We start from the raw sequence: 8,177 nt of genomic DNA, 5'->3' as shown, positions 1-8,177 counted from the left end.
GAATTTTTATTTGGAACTGTGGCAAATTGCACGCACTCATAAATATGAGTTCCTTTAACATATCAGATGTTATCCCACAGCTGGGATTATTCTGAGAAAAAAATCAACTTGAAAACGCACTCTCTCGCCGTGTTAAAGAGATTGAAAAAATAACTTTTAACGGGCTCTTCCCTGACCTATACTGCATCCTTCCACCAAGTGACTCAGTAATCCACTCAGTTGTTTTGTGTGAAATCAGCTTACATTCAACAATTTGCAACCTTTCTTGGCGAAGGTTGCAAACCAGCAGCCTGGCAGCTTGCAGCCTTTGGATGGTAGACATGTGAAGTAGTCCTCTCCTCAGTCCTCAACTGGTGGATTCAACGCTCTTCCATGTTCAATAAGGACGAGTGCAATCGAGAAGCAAGCACATAAATTAGCTCAAGGGTTGGCTGCAGTCTTCTTCTCTTCCTCCTCTCTACGTACATCTTCTAAGTGTTGGTTGAGTTTTGGACCCACACTAACGAGAGCAGGATGTGACCAGACCTGGATGGATGCAGTTTGAATGCCAATGTGGACACTAGACACTTATTAATTGCGGGTGTAAATTTACCCAAATACAACTGCTGCTGTTTTATTGCTTGCAAAGAAACAATCTTCGGCAGCACTACCTGTGATACCAAGGACAGGAAAGACTCAGTGTTCAATGTGACGCTCACTGTTGACCGTCCGTCGTCAATGAACACGCTGTTCAGATGTTTGTGATCCTTGACGTGGCGCTCTGAAGCTCCACATCAACCCGTGTGGTTTGTGGTTCACACGCTGTGCAGTTTGATTTACGCGCCTGCATTCCGTGGCAGCGGTGTCGCACAGCGGTGGCGAGAGATCCGGCTCGACATCCGTCCTCCACGTCCCATCACTCACAATGTCAATTCCAATTACACATTACAACCCAGCCCAGCAGTTTGCGTGTATGTGTGTGTGTGTGTGTGTATGTGTAGTGTTGGGTTTCTGTTTCTATTTGTGTACAGAGAAAGTGTATTAGAGGATCATTGTTCAGGTGCGTCCTTTTGTTTGAATGGAAGCAGGGAACAGCAACATACTTGTGAAACAGCCTGTAGTGTTTACAATTCAAAGCCACGTATTCAATCCAGTCAGACAAAATAAAAGTCTGCCGTGAAATCTCTTGTTTTGAAAATGTGAGCATGTAAAATGACCGCGGCACTCCTGACTGTGGCTGAGAAGCTTGTTTGAATCTCATGTCAATCCAAGCTGCACGTCTGTGAACGTAGACAACTCACAGCCGTCGAATGTACATTTCAATTCTCCTGCTCTCTGCTGCTCTCACACTTGCACTGTACATGCATGTTCCTGGTATTTTTGGGAGGGGTTGTTTGTGAGAATGAAAATTACTATTTTGAACCAAGCTGTCTTCTACCTGCTTTGGACCAAAGTGTAAAGATACTTCTTTTTTTATAAACTCAAGGTTGCTTTTAATATTGTGATGTTGTTGAAGTATTTTACCTCCGCTCGGTGGATAGGTGGGTTTTTGAAGACGGATAAAAATGTCATTACCAGGGACCTTGTGTGACAAAGGGAGTTTAAAAATCAGACTTCTAAATACTTCACTGCCATGCAACAGCAATGGAAACAATGGATAAAAATCGTTTTTTAATGGGTGGTGTGAAATTTTCTCATTTCTTGTTGTTAGACAAACAAGGAAAATCCAACTTTAAATGTCTAACACTACGGGTTCTTTAGCATCATAAAATCCTATTTCAACATTTCACATGTCAGCATTTGTTATGACAGTGTCAGATTATGATTTTTGCATGTAAGAATGAAACAGGGTGGGAGAACTTATATGTTTCTATACATATATATATCTATATCTTTTATCTCAGCTGCCCAGATGGTACCTTGACCTCCAAACAAAAAACACCCGCCATATCCGCGTGAATTATACAAACACCCAACAACACATGATTGAAGATATAATGGACCCAGCCCATCAACAACCCGCTGTTAGCCGCTCGTTAGTCCTCACATATCTGTTTTAAGATCTGTTTTTCGTCTGTATGTGTGTCTCCCTGTGCATGCAGCGGCAGAAATAGCCCATTGAGTGGATTTGTAATGGGGGGTGAGGTTAAGAACGGGTGGCCTCCATTACCTGCGTTGCTTCTGCCATGCTCATGCTCTCCACTGGTGTGACGCATTTTTAACGTACATCCATTATGGGCTGCGCGGAAAGGAGGTGAGGGTTGAACGAGACCCTCATCAGCTGGTTTTCCGGACGACCCTTGCTCTCCGTCTTCTGATATGTTGCGGCGGTCTCCCAGCCGTCCTTTGCAGATCCACAGTGTGCTGGTTCATTTCATATGTGCATTAGTTTGCATGATTCATGCATGAGTCATCACGATTATCTCCTGGTGGAGTGGCTGCGAAGTCATTACCTGGGCCATGTCATGTGTATACAGTTTAGTTTTTATTATCTGCTCAAAATGCAGTATAGTGGTGGCTTCATAATGACAAATGTTTACTTACATTTAAAAACATGACTATTAGCAGCCGAGGTGGATCCTTCATGACAGTGAAAGTCAGTAGCAACACGGACAAATCAGATTAAGTCCTGCATTCACATTTTTATTTTAAAGATATGATATTTAACATTTCTTCATTAAAATGTCTAAAAACGTCTATATTTGTTAACTTGTGTATTTACATCATCCAAAACTTCTCCAACAAACCCTGATATATTCACAATTTATTTTCAATTTAACAGGGGGTTTAATTTTGGTCTCCTCTTAATTGCATCAAATCCTTCTTACCCGCGAGGAAGGAAAAATACAGTGCTAGCCAATAAGCTGTTTTTCCTTCCACCGTTTGTGTTGGTCATCCGTAGTGGATCACGATGATGTTTTATTAACAGCTGTCCAAACTGGACAAACTAAAAACCCATTGAGTTTTCATGACAACTAATGGCTACCACATGTTCTCTGTCATGTTTGGAAGGGCAGGGTGAGGTGACGGGTATTGAGCTGCAACACGCAACTTCACCACTAGATGTCTCTGCATTCTATACACTGAACCTTTAAGACATTAGAGTGATGGCATTATGAATTATTTTGAAGGATATTTATAAACGTTTTTAATGATAAGACACAAATGTATTGTGCGTTTGTCTGATTATAATACATAATACATGTGCAATAATACATAATACATAAGCAAACAAGCGCACTATACAATGTTTGGAAAGAGTGGGGGTTACGGGAAAGAATTAAACAGTTGACCTTCTCTGATCTTATGTGCATCATGACACCCACACAGACACATTTGTATTGCATGCAAATTAAGCTGTGCTTTCGTCCTTTTGTTGACGTTGTATACAAACGCAGTGCCCCACGAAATTCACTCTGATTTCCGTCTGAACACACAGTAAAACAGGTGTTATTGTCCCCGAGCTGCTTCTAGAAATTAAATTGAAAAAGGGCCACACCAATGTGTGCACTCCCGCCCGGTGCGATCATGATGAGAAGAGAGGAAGGCTGAGAATCCTGTCACAAAATGTACACAGGAGTCTGAAAACAATTTGTCGCCCACTTAGTTTTTAAAAAAAACACAATACAAGCAGACCTGCTCCTAAGAATAAGAGTCCATCAGGAAGTTAAACACAATCCTCAAGCTCAAGCAATCCCCAACTCCTTCACAAATTATAATACTAAAAATCTCATCACTGCGCACACACACACTGACAGAAGGACGGCTGACACTCTGCAGATGGCGTCCGGTCGTGCAGCAGAGCAACATCCATATGCAGGGTATAAGCAGCTAAACCTGGCAGAGCTTTGAAGTTCTGCAGCCAACTGACTAACATTTACAGGGAAATCACCCACCTGCACCCAGCATCCAGCCACAGATGGTGCAGAGTCTCTGTTGGGAGAACTCAGAGAGGATGTGACCACAGATTCTTTCCGCAGCCGCGTGTTTGCAAACAGTGGGGTTAGCTTCAGGGTCAGGGAAGAGAGGGGTCGGAGGTGACGGATGATTATGATGGAGTTGGAGTGTTTTCTTCCCAGGGACCCAGGCGCCTTGTGAACGGTTTGCCTGTCAAGATGTTTTAAGTGATATAAATGAAAATGAAAACTATAATCAGAAGATTATATGCCTTGAAATTTGGTTAAACAACAAAGAAATTAAACTTTTCACCAATCAGATGCAGCGGGAAATGTGTTCTATATTCATCAGCCAGTTTTATCTCATCGCTGCCAAAATGGTTTCAAGGTAGAAGGCAAACATTACCTAACACGGACACAACGCTCTCTGCCAAGGTTTCAAGTGTACGATTGCTGTGTTTCTGTTAAATCGTCATTTAAAAAAACATTCTGTATTTTCTAAAACAGCCAGACACGGTAGTTTTTAGTGGGAAAATGGTGCATTCATCGAGGATTATTTTCATCCAGATATTATTACACACTTAATGTTCTGGTCTAGCCTGAGGAATTACTTCCATTCTCTGCGTCTTTTGATTTGCATCCAGTACAAATGCAAAGTGCAAATCAAGGGATTGAAGGTTGTGTTAAAGGCGTGATATTTGAAGCATCTGAGATTCATATGAGAGAGAACAGACCTTTAATATACATTTGCCTTATTAACCAGAACCATGATCTTGTTTCTTGATCAAGTATTTGAGTCACCTAAACTTAACCTAACCCAAAATACATGTTAATATAAAAAAGTAGGATTTATCTTCACCGGGGCCAAACAGCCCCCTCAAGAAACCCCAATACTTTTGGGGATTTTTATTCGGCTTTGCAAAAAATTGCACACACTTATAAATATCATTCTCTTGTATATGGAATATAATTTAAATAAGATCCATTAATTATTCTCTGAGAAAATAAGGTCAACGCTGAAGATACCGCAATTTTTATGACAGTGATAAAATAAAGAGCCGGGATCTGCCTTTGTCTAGATCATCTCAAAAATGAAATATTCTTCCTCTTTCTTTGTCCATGTTTCATTCTTCCACCAGGATTTGTTGAAATCCCGGTAAACGCTTTGATACACAAAAGCCTGCTTACAAACAAACATACAAACAGACAAGGCTGAAAACATAATCTCCTTTGGTGGAGGTAACTATTGTGTATTGTCCAATACTGAGGTTCTTGCATAGCAATAGAGCTGGTGAGTGGGTATTTAGCATGCTGTATAAGGGATTTACTGTTTTTGATAGTTCTATACAGCAGAGATATTTGATAAACCAGGTTTTGGCTGCATATGTTTTCTCTGTTACTAAAATCAGTGAATTATTGGCTTTAGTCTTTTCGTGGTATTTCTTCAGATTAAGAAAGATATCTCCAACCTCAGCCTTAAATGCCACTGCAAAAATCATGTGAACATCTGCACTTACTAAGCCTAAGTCCGTAAATCAACTTTGATAGGAAAGATCATTACAGGAAGAATTAAAACGTGTGCTCACATATGATTGGCAGCTTTTAGTGTCTGTCACAGTGACTAATACAAGCTCAGCACATCCAAATAAGCTTCAAATTAGATTTATTTGCTGTGGAACGACAAATACAGCAATTAATCCTCCAGCTGCCAGTTTAAGCATTTTATCAGTGTGACTGACTGTGGCCATTTGTCATTGTTGATCCACTGAGACGAAAAAACAACACACGAAAATTACTGTTGCTAATTCCTTTCTTTCAAAGTGTACTTCTCTGTCTTGTCAACCACAGGTGAACTTTCCTACTATACAAACGATTCAGGCCTCCGCTGGTCAATGCCACCCACCCTCCCCTGAATATAAATAAGATGAAAAAAGGACATTGTTAACTTAAGTAATGAGGTAAAACTACCTTCATTTTATCTGTGTGGCTCTCAGGAAAGTTTCTACCAGAATGAAGTTGTAAAAAATACGAGAATAAAGTCATAAATCTAGGCTGTGTGTCATGTGTTAGAGGAGGAACATCAGAGGATCAGCCTGTCGCCTGCATTACAATGAGGAGTGTGAAGCATCTTGTTAAGTTTGGATTTCCCGAATAATGAAATGCTTCGTCTTTTGTCTATTGTCGAGATCAGCACAGATTTGAAGGAAGCTGTTTGAGTGGGAGAAATGTTTGGTCAAGGTCGTAATGATGATGGTTACATCTGCATGTTATTCAAAAGAGTTTTGTTATTTCACAAGAAACAACAAAATTGGCTTAAGATTTTGGAACTCTAGTGAGCACAGGTTCCCCTTGCTGCTTTTGCTCTATTCTCAGGATATTACAACTTTATTCTTGTAACACTACAACATTGTTCCCGATATCTACACAAAAATTACTTTAATATGGCCCTAGTACTCTGTAGTAATTCTTTTCAAAATCATGATGCCCACATCTAATGTCCATATTGTCAAATTAATTTGTTGTATATGTGGTTTACACGGATTTCTCTTGCACTGGGTTGCCAGTGTTTTTGCCACAGTTAAACATAATCCAACAATTTGTTGTGTTGTCAAATCAATCACCTTCAACCACATATTCCAGGTTAGTTTGGGAAACTATATTTAAACTTTTGACAGTGAATGATTACAGCTGCGATAACTGTCCAGAGAAAAACCTGAATTCATAAATAAACCAGAAATGTTGTGTTTTCCTTAATTACTTAATCCTTAAATCTAGTGGCTCTCTCTTGTCTTCAAGGTAAGAACAAACAGATGGATTTTGCATAGGGAAATATGCATTAATATAGAAAGTCAAGGGTAAGAGAATGAGAGTAGGTTTGATTTAGTCTCAAAGGTCCTTGTGGCCCTCAGCTGTACGTGTGAATGATTCTGTGGCGTTTCAGGTGGTGCATCAGGATGAAGGTCTTCCTGTAGTAATTGAATAGGCTAATGGATCATTTAACATTTTTGGACCAGTGTTACCTCTCTGGCGCCGTAGTTGGAATCTCACTGTTGTCTAGGCTCGTTGTCTGGCCGGTAACCAGCCGTCCGGACCACTTTATCAAGGAGTAGGAGACGTTTTTGGAGTTTAACACCGCCACTTCTTTATTTCGCTGGAGTCACACACTTAACACGCTCGGTGCTCCATCACTTTTCGTTGTCACACACAATGTATCGCCCTACCCACCATGCACAGGTGCACTACCCACAATCCTTAGGGGTACTACGTCACACAACACAACAACTAAGTTAAAGCCAGTATACCCAATCCCTTCACTCTGCACTTGTGCATCCTTGCATGACTTATATTCATCAAAATATACATTGCTTTACAACTTAAAACTATTGGACTGGACTATTTCTAAGAGAAGAAAAATGTCAAACTGAGAAGGCATTGAATTGTTGCTTTATTCAAGTGTAATGATCGCACTTTGATCATCACCTTCCTGATTCAGTTCATATCAGATGAAAATGCTGGTTTGATCTAACTGGAGCGGTTGTTGACTTCAGTGTCGGTTTGTTTCTCTAACTCGGTGGCTGTTATGAACTCTGCTTACAGTCGTCCAGAACAGCCAACATATCAGCTCTTTAATGGGTGAGGAATGTAGATATTGCTGTATAGTTAAATAATGGCATTCGTTAGGAGCTTTCCGAGGCCTCAGGCTGCCACATCAAACTGCATGAAGTCAATTTGAACCTCTCCTACATGGTCGAAACTTCACTCGGGCATGTTTGATTTTTCGAAGGAGCGCAAAATATGTCATCGATGTGTGGGTTCTTTCTCAGCTATTCCTACCTGGAAATTGGAGCAAGTTTTATACTTGAGTACAAATGACAAATGTCATGAACAAAACAAAAGAAGAAAAAAAAACTGTCTAAGCACGGCTCTCATCATCCACAGCATTGAAATAGGAATAAACCCAGAGGATAAAAAAAAAAAAATCACTCCCCTGTCCCTCCACAACCTCAGATTTCAAGTGTCGGTAGCCAAGCAACCAACGGCAACATGATTACCATTCATGTGGTAAAACCACTTTTACAGAACAACTATTTCTCTCGCTGGCCCGACCCGCTCAGGGCCCAAACATAAACGCTGAGGTCGAACAACGAGGCTGTCACTGTGGGAGAACAATGGTAAATGCACTTTTCGTCTTCCGATACTCAATGATTTTTTTCTTGTATATACTAAACTGGGAAATGGAGAATGTTTTTACATTAATATGTGTTTGTTACGTCTATTGATTGTTATTTGGCCACGGTAACG

The sequence above is a fragment of the Platichthys flesus genome, chromosome 5 (assembly GCF_949316205.1).
Source record: "Platichthys flesus chromosome 5, fPlaFle2.1, whole genome shotgun sequence".
NCBI classification, from domain to species: Eukaryota; Metazoa; Chordata; class Actinopteri; order Pleuronectiformes; family Pleuronectidae; genus Platichthys; species Platichthys flesus.
This window is presented reverse-complemented; position numbering follows the sequence as displayed.